The sequence below is a fragment of the Triticum dicoccoides genome, chromosome 6A (assembly GCF_002162155.2).
Source record: "Triticum dicoccoides isolate Atlit2015 ecotype Zavitan chromosome 6A, WEW_v2.0, whole genome shotgun sequence".
Taxonomy (NCBI): Eukaryota; Viridiplantae; Streptophyta; class Magnoliopsida; order Poales; family Poaceae; genus Triticum; species Triticum dicoccoides.
The window spans coordinates 591,127,303-591,136,457 of NC_041390.1; the positions used below are offsets into that span (position 1 = coordinate 591,127,303).

At 52.0% G+C, this 9,155-nt stretch overlaps 1 pseudogene; it reads left to right on the forward strand.

Moving 5' to 3' along the window:
- Positions 1–984: 984 nt before the first annotated feature.
- On the forward strand, positions 985–2,144 carry LOC119316842 (annotated as a pseudogene).
- The last annotated feature ends 7,011 nt before the right edge of the window (positions 2,145–9,155 follow it).

A 9,155-nucleotide genomic window follows, 5' to 3' on the forward strand; every position in this document is an offset into this window, starting at 1 on the left:
ATACCAAATGTTTCTAGGCCTACAAGTCTGAAGGGATGAGGGGATAAGTGTTGGTCACGTTGGTTGCATGTAACACTTGGCGCTTTGCACAATATGTGTGCTATGTGAAGTGTTACATACCATCACTCAGCCTTGAGTTGCAACGCTGGACTACCCGGCCACCTACAACCCACATTAAGCAGGGGACCTCGCGCAAAACATGTCCACTAGACATATGTGATGGGTAGTGGGACATGATCTACGAAGTTGTGAGAGTAAAAAAACCATCTACGTGGCTTGGAAGTATATCCGGCGGTATTAATATTTATTCCTGGACTTGACATACTAGGGGAACCAAAGCATTTTTTAACTCAAGATTAAATTACTTATCATTAGTTAATTAACTAATCATAGTTCTCTTAACATTTGATGATCTGACAGGTTAAGTTTTCTTAATCAACTTGCCGTTTCCGTGGTACACTCGTCTTTGCAAGCGGTTACATTTAATCACTTTTCACCGGAAGGCTACAAGAATTTTTATCGATGTTTTTTGTACGCACTCATAGTTTTGTAAATCAACAGAAGCTAAGACTTAGTGTTACGCTTAAAATTTAGGGTGTAAGAAAATTATATGTATTTTTGGTTCCTGGGTACTCATGCCAACACGTTTGGAGAGCTCCATAGGAATATGATCGATAGAAAAGCCTGTCAGCATCACCATGCAATCACATTGAACTAAGTCCGTATGAAGTATCAAAATATGTCGTAATCATGGTTACTTGATTTTTCTTGTACTAACATCCAAAGTTCCGGCACAACATGTTTATTATTTTCATATGCTAAGGAAAGCATATGCCATACGCACACATATTTATTTTATACTATCCGCCTACCAGATGTACTTCACCGCTACGTTGGAGACCATCTCAATTCCCCATATTCAAATATATACATCCATGCAACTATATAAGACACCCAGTACCATTCACAAAACTAAACCAGAGCACACACTGCACACTAGTAGTAGCAAGCAATTCATCAAACATAACATGGCCATCCCAAAAGCTTTGATCCTTGGCATGCTCGGATGCGTTTGCTTCTGCAGTTCGGTCCTAGCAGCTCGTGAGCTCAGCGATGACTTGTCGATGGTGGCAAGGCACGAGAGCTAGATGGTGCAGTACGGCCGTGTGTACAAGGATGATGCTGAGAAGGCGCAACGATTCGGGGTGTTCAAGGCCAATGTCGGGTTCATCGAGTCGTTTAATGCCAAGAACCTCAAGTTCTATTTGGGCGTCAATCAGTTCGCTGACCTAACGAACGAGGAGTTCAAGGCAACGAAGGCTATCAAGGGGTACAAACCGAGCATGGAGAGGATTCCTACCAGATTCAGGTATGAGAATGTAAGTTTCGATGCACTTCCGGCAACCGTAGACTGGAGAACGAAAGGAGCAGTCACCCCCATCAAGGATCAGGGCCAATGTGGTAAGTATTTTTAGGATAATAATGTATTGCATATATGTTTGAATTTTTTAATGAGAATGTTCTCTTATAGTATCTGCATAAATGTAAACATTTGCAGGTTGTTGTTGGGCTTTTTCTGCTGTCGCTGCTACAGAGGGCGTCGTTAAGCTCAAAACCGGCAAGCTTATCTCGTTGTCTGAGCAAGAACTAGTGGATTGTGATGTCCATGGTGAAGACCAAGGTTGCGAAGGTGGGCTTATGGATGATGCCTTCAAGTTCATAATCAAGAATGGCGGTCTCACAACCGAGTCCAACTACCCATATACCGCGGCAGATGACAAGTGCAAGAGTGGAACCAACGGTGCCGCAACTATCAAAAGCTATGAGGATGTTACAACCAACAACGAGGGAGCTCTCATGCAAGCCGTCGCAAGTCAACCCGTCTCGGTGGCTGTAGATGGGGGAGATATGACTTTCCAATTTTACAAAGGTGGAGTGATGACAGGATCATGTGGCACAGAACTGGACCATGGTATTCGGCTATTGGTTATGGCAAGACCAGCGATGGCACAAAGTATTGGTTGCTGAAGAAATCATGGGGAACAACATGGGGTGAGAACGGATATTTAAGAATGAAGAAGGACATTCCTGACAAGAAAGGCATGTGTGGCCTTGCGATGGAGCCTTCTTACCCCACTGCATAGAATGAGCGTCATATGCAACATATCATGTGTCTACTTTAAATACGTAGAATTTGTAAGTGTATCTAAAGTATAGTTTGTACTTTATATTTCGTGAATACAATGTAAATTATGACACATATGTTAAGACTGGTGAAGAAGTTGTGTTAGCTATATCATTCGGAGATTTGGTACCCGTTGTGTTTTGTAAGCGAACTGTGTTGTCTCTTGTTCCTTAATATTTGTAGAATGAACTCTTTGAGTAGTATTTATTTTCACGATAATCTTAGAACCATAAAAATGTGAAAATGGTGGAGTTGATTTGCAAATAAATGTTGCAGCCTGAGAATGGAACAAAATGTTTTTTATGTCTCGAGGAATTGAAATAGGATGGACTTTTCCCTCCACCAATTCATGTCGTCATGGTCCCTCAACGCTTGACAACAACCTCCTCTCCCCAACTGCAACACCAACCTTAATTTTACTCTGGATAATCCACAATTAGAAAGTGGACCTTAATTTAGTAATCAAAATATTACGATTAGCATCGTGGGGGTCCATACCTCAATATGGTAGAGCACATAAATGGAGAAAAAATAAGCTAGCTTTCTGCTAGTAATGAACAGGTAGGCTAACAACTCCTTCCCACATGGAAGAGATGGTCCACATATATGGATGTGACTATTGTTTCGTTTTGCACTTTCTAATCTATAAAACAACTTCACCACATAATAAGGAAAAACTGATTTGGTCCCAAGGTAATCATCTATAGAAAACAACTTCAATCAAAGGGCTCACCTCACCTGCAAAACTGTCGGAATGGGTTTGATTTATTAACCACGACAGTATAGTGCTCAATGAGAAGATGAAATGTAGAGATGGATGAGATGGTCAGTGAGCTTTAATTTTTCATCTAGTTTCACTGTAGGTTTCATTTTATTTAGTTTTTGTTAGTACTTTGATGAGTGTTATGCATCTTTTTCATTAGTTATTCTGTAGTTTCATTGTGGTTTTTTATGGGATTTTTATTTCTGTGTCCCTCGTTCGTTAGTTGTACTCATTCATCCCCACTCTGTTAACTTTTTCTCACTTTTCCCCACTCCCTTGCCCGAAACCCTCAGAACAGGTTACAACGGATGTTGTTGTCGGGTCAATCCCTTTGACCGTTAACTCTGAACAGTGGGGCCATGTAGGGCCGAGTCCACCTTTGTCCGTTTACACGTATACCGTACAGTGGTATTCATGTACGTGGGCGCATGCAACTGACCGCGGTCGTGGGGTAGGACGTGTCCATGGGACATGCCCGATACGTCCCATCATATAAAGAGGGGGAACCACCTCGCGGTGCATCGCCCCTACCATTTCCCCCAGGGTTTTCTCCCAAATCCACTCCCTGCCGCATCGTCTTTCTCTCCCCCACTGACGTCGTGTCGCTCTCCTCCACTGCCTCCACCGCATCGTCTCGCTCTCCCCCACCGCATCCTATTCCTCACCTTCATAGCCTCCATCTGACCGATGACTGAAGCTCATGGCGATGCCGGCGCAGTGGCCGAAGATGTTGTGAAGCTGCAGGGTGCGGTGACCGCGGATGTTGGCGGCGTCCACGGTGGTGCGTGGAAAGTCGCAACCGCTGCAGATGTGGAGAAGGAGGTGGCGGGCTCCGCCTCAACGCCGCCGGAGCAGAAGGTGATGGCGTCGAGCGGCTCAGTCGGCGAGGAGCGGGAGGTATTTGCACTGGGTCACTTGCTTGTTAGTTGCAATATTTAAGATATATGATTTGCTTGTAGAGTTAGTTGCATTGGTTAGATTGTGATTCATACGGTAGTATAGATGGTTAGAGTAGTTGGTTTGACGGATGGGCCGGGGTTTTCTGTATTGGGGGGATGGGGGTTTTTGTACTAGGGTTTGTTGGATAAATTCATTGGAAAAATGCTAAATAGATATGTATGAGAGATAGGGATCTCTATTCTTCGATGCTACATAGATGTATGCGTATTAGATTTGTTTTTAATGCTCACATATTGGGTTTTTTAATCCTACAGACATGTATGCTCATTAGATTGGGTCCCTATTAGATATTTTTTGAATGCTACTCGGAATGGGGTTTTGAATGTCATATGCCCAAATGGAATCCATTGGTTAAGAAGTTATTTGATTCATGGGTTCCTTGATTCATTAGTATATAAATTTTTCCACAATATGTAGTTATATTAGCTCTGTTGTTCAATGTGTGTGCATGACAATGGAAATGCAAATAGGATCATAGTATATTGGGGGTATATTAGCCCTATGATCAATGTGTCATGTGTGTCGGATTTCGGGTTCCGGCAGACCCTTGAGGTTCGAACACTGGGGTGCGCGCGGAGATCTTTCCCCTACCGATCTACGTCCGATCCTCTCATGCGAACTAAGATGAAAATGATGAACAACACAAGAGACACGAGGTTTATACTGGTTCGGGCCACCGTTGTGGTGTAATACCCTACTCCAGTGTGTGGTGTGGTGGATTGCCTCTGGGGCTGATGATGAACAGTACAAGGGAAGAACAGCCTCGCGAGAGGTGTTCTTGAGCTGGTGCGATGAACTGCTAGGGTGAGTTCCGTCGCCTCTTTCTCTCTCTCTCGCCTAGGGTTCTCCCAGGTCTCTCCCCCTTCTCTCCTTCCTGCCCCTCTACTTTGTGGAGGCTAGCTCTATTTATAGAGGCCCTGGGCCTCTCCCCGAATGATTGAGCGGGAAGGGCGCCAACAATTGGCCATTTTGAAGGGGAACATCTAGTACAAGTTATCCTGACCAAAGGTGGTCTTTGGCTACCAAAAGCACTGGTGATGACGCCGTCTTGGACTCCACAGTGACCTCCGTCCGGCCGTCCGGCTGGTCTTGGTCTCGTTGCACCGGAATGGCAACCTTTGTCTGATACGTTGGCTTGTGCTTGCTCCCTTTGCACCAAAGGGGAAACAAGGACCCTGCGCAGGCTGGCGCCTGCCTGGCGCCTGCCTGGCCTTGATCGTCATGGCTTGTGTCATGGGATCCTCGCGAGGTACCCTTGCATTGATATTTTTGCCTCCTCGTGAGCCTGCTTGATGAGGCCGCTCTGAGGAAGCTTCCCGTCGTCCGCCCCGCGAGGCTTGGCCCCTCGCGAGGGTCTTGAGCTTGGGTTGATGAAGATGGGCCGCGCTGGGCCCCTGCTTGAGCCACCCCGCAGGCAGGCAAGTCTGGGGACCCCCGTTCCCGGAACGCCAACAATAGCCCCTGGGCCCAAGGTGCGCCCGGGCTTGGCCTAGCAGGAAAGTGAAAGGGTAAGCGCGAAGCGCCGCGTGCCCTAACAGCCTGCGGCCTTGGGCGCCGCGTGGCGATTGATTGGACGTGGGTGACCGCGCTTCCCCACGACGTCTAGGCGACCGCACAACTTGATAAGTCCCTGCATGCAGAGAAACCAGTCATGATTACCTGCGATCGTGGTGCTCGGCGGTTGGCCTTCTCCGGCTATAAGTACGAGGCTGGGCGACCCCCTTCGGCCCGTCCCTTCTTGATGCTCCTTTCCTTCTTCTCGATTACTCGCTGCTCCCATGGATCCAAAGAGATTCTCGACCGTGGAGAAAGGAAAGGCCCCTCAAGCTGGGCCTGACGCCCCCCCGGCCAAGCGCGGCCGAGGACGCCCTCGCAAGTATACCACGGTCCCCGTGGTGGCCTCCAGCGGCCATGGAGGCGGTTCCCGGCGCGGTGGTGAGCGCCCGGTTGCCGACGGGGGGCACACCGTGGGTGTGCGCCCCCCTAGACCACGCTTCCGCTCTACGGAGGTGCTGCCGGAGTTCGTCGTGTGGTTGGCGGACCCATCCAGCACCCGGCTCCAGCTCCCACGCTTCTTTGTAGATGAACTGCGGGCCAGCGCTCGGTGCGGCTTCTGGCTCCAGGCAGACGGCTGCTGCAGCAGGGCCTCCTGGGCTTCACTGGAGGTCTCCGTCTTTGGGAACGGGGCCCTGACGCGCGGCTGGCAAACGTTTGCCCGCGCGCGTGGCCTGGGCCGGTGGTGTACCCTGTACTTCAAGTTCGATGGCGACGCCACCCTCTACGTGAGGGTGTTTGGGGAAGATGGTCGCCGTGCTGGGTGCTGCCCTGAAGACGACGACTGCGGCCGCCTGCCCAGCCCCGACACTGACCAGGATGAAGATGGCGACTGGCGTACAGGCAGCGGTGCTTGGGGTTCGCCAAGTTTCGGCGACTCTCCCTCAGGCAGCAGCTCCTCCAGCGGTGGCCGCGACCAGCCCCCGTGCCGTCGCGCCCGCCTGGGTGAAGGCAGCGGGTCCACCAGCCGCCGCGCCCTGGTGAAGCGGGAGGAGGCGTCCGCCTGAACCCCAGGAGTAGCTCGAGCTTTTGCCGTTGGTTGGTGTTGGACAGGTCGTGTCCATTTTGTTTCCTTCCTTTCCTGCGTAAGAAGAAGGTAGTACAGGGCCCCATGGGGGCGTGTTAGAACTGTTGCTGTCAAGTGTCGCGTTGCTTTTGCCATTTATTCGCTATGTTTCCGTGCTGCGTGTCCATGTGCGGGAGTCATTTGAGCTTGGTGGAGCTTGACGCGGCCCTCGCCTCCGGAGGCCGAGGCATCGCCGTGCGCTTCATGCCCTGCAAGGATTAGTTAGAGGGGTAGCTTACGGTCTTGGTTGTGGGGGCGATCAGCCTAGGTCCTGCGCTCGTGTCGCGATGCCCGTGGGGCACGGACTAGGAGGGGTGCTCCCGCAGAGGACTCGGACAGGAAAGCTCCAGACGATCGGGGAAGGAAACACTCGCGAGGGCGCCCGCGACTCCCTGGCGAGACTTGTGCGAGAGAAAACGAGGCAAGCGAGCGGGAAAGACAAAGAGTCACAAGCCAGGAACGTCAGCAACTCCAATAAAATTTCAAACGGAAATAAACAAGCCAACTGCAGAAAGCAAATGGGACAGCCGCGTCCAGCACCTATTCTAGTCTTCGACGTCTTCTCACCAGCGCAGAGCTAAGTGCTGCCACTGGGCATGGGCGGGAGCCCCCGAGGCCCGAGGGCGGCGCTCTAGAGACTCCGGGGCGTGTACAGCCCCACTCATTATTACGTGAGAATGTCATGGGCGGCGAGCTTCACAGGCGTTTGCCTTCTTCACAGGCACCGGGCCTTTTCCAAAATGTGATAGCTTCACAGGCACCAGGCCTTTCCCAAAACTCGATAGCTTCACAGGCATTGGCCTTCTTCACAGGCACCGGGCCTTTTCCAAAACGCAGCGGCTTCACAGGCATTCGCCTTCTTCACAGGCACAGGGCCTTTTCCAAAATGCAGCGGCTTCACAGGCATTCGCCTTCTTCACAGGCACCGGGCCTTTTCCAAAACACAGCGGCTTCACAGGCATTCGCCTTCTTCACAGGCACCGGGCCTTTTCCAAAATGCAACGGCTTCACATGCATTCGCCTTCTTCACAGGCACCGGGCCTTTCCCAGGCGCTAGGCCTCGCTCAGGGGTAGAATGTTCATTGCGTTCTGGATGGGTACTCCCTCCAGAGTCTCCAAGCGCGCGGAGCCAGGCCTGGAAACATGAACAACCTTGAATGGGCCCTCCCACATGGGAGAGAGCTTGTGCAGCCCCGCCCTGGAGAGAACCCTTCTGAGCACAAGATCCCCTACCTCAAGGGTCCTGGGGCGGATGTTGCGGCTGTGGTATCGTCGTAGTGCCTGTTGATACCTTGCCGCTCGCAGTGCGGCTTCCCGACGGTGTTCCTCCCCCAGCACGAGGTCCGTCCCCCGCATGGCATCCCGCTGAACCTCGTCGAATGCCAGGACCCATGCGGAGCAACGTCTGACCTCGTGAGGGAGGACAGCCTCCACTCCGTAGACGAGGAAGAATGGGGTATCGCCGGTCGGCTTGGTCGCTGTCGTGCGGATTGACCATAGCACGGACTGGAGCTCATCGTGCCAGCCCCTGCCACAGGCCTCTAGCTTCTTCTTGAAGGTCCTGGCCTTGAGGCCCCTCAGGACCTCCGCGTTGGCTCGTCCAGCCTGGCCATTGCTCCGGGGGTGTGCTACCGAAGCGTAGCATATCTGCGTTCCAAGGTTAGCACAATATGTTTTGAAGAGATTACTGGTGAATTGTGAACCGTTGTCAGTGATGACGCGGTTAGGCACCCCAAACCGGCTCACGAGGCCCTTGATGAACTTGACTGCCGAGCCTGCCGGGATTGTGTGGACAGCTTCCACCTCGGCCCACTTGGTGAACTTGTCCACAGCGACATAGAGGTAGCGATAGCCCCCTGGCGCCCGAGGGAACGGGCCCAGAATGTCCAACCCCCAAACTGCGAACGGCCATGAGAGGGGTATGGTCTGCAGACCCCCCGCAGACTGGTGGATCTGTTTAGCGTGAAACTGGCAGGCCTCGCAAGCCTTCACCAGCTCAACAGCGTCATTGAGTGCAGTGGGCCAGTAGAACCCACTGCAGAACGCCTTGCCGACGAGGGTTCGTGACGACGAGTGGTGCCCGCAGTCTCCGCTGTGTATGTCCGCCAGCAGTTCCTTTCCTTGCTCCCTGGAAATGCAACGTAGTGACACCTCATTTGGCCGCTTCCTGTAGAGCTCGTCATCCTGGATGCAATAAGTCGTGGCCTGCCGTGCCACACGCTCCGCCTCCTCCTCGTTCTCCGGCAGAATCCCTTGCATCAGGTAGTCCTTGAGCTCTGGGATCCAACATCCCTCCCGAGGCTCCAATGCCAGGAGCAGGCGTGCCCCTGAGGCCAGGCCGCAGACCGGAGCTCCCGAGGCAGGCGGCTGAGGAGGCTCCTCCCTTGGTTGCATCGTGCCCAACAGCGACGGCACCGCCGAGGGCTTGAAGAGCCGCTCCTCGAAGACACCAAGTTCCTGCGGCAGCCGCCTAGACGCCCTCTTGGCAATGTCGTCAGCCTCCTGATTGGTGCCACGAGGCACATGCTGCAGCTCCAGCCCCCAGAACTGTTTCTCCATTCTGCGGACTTCAGCGAGGTAAGCTTCCATGTGCTCGTCCTTCGGCTCGTATGTCTTGTTGGAGAAGT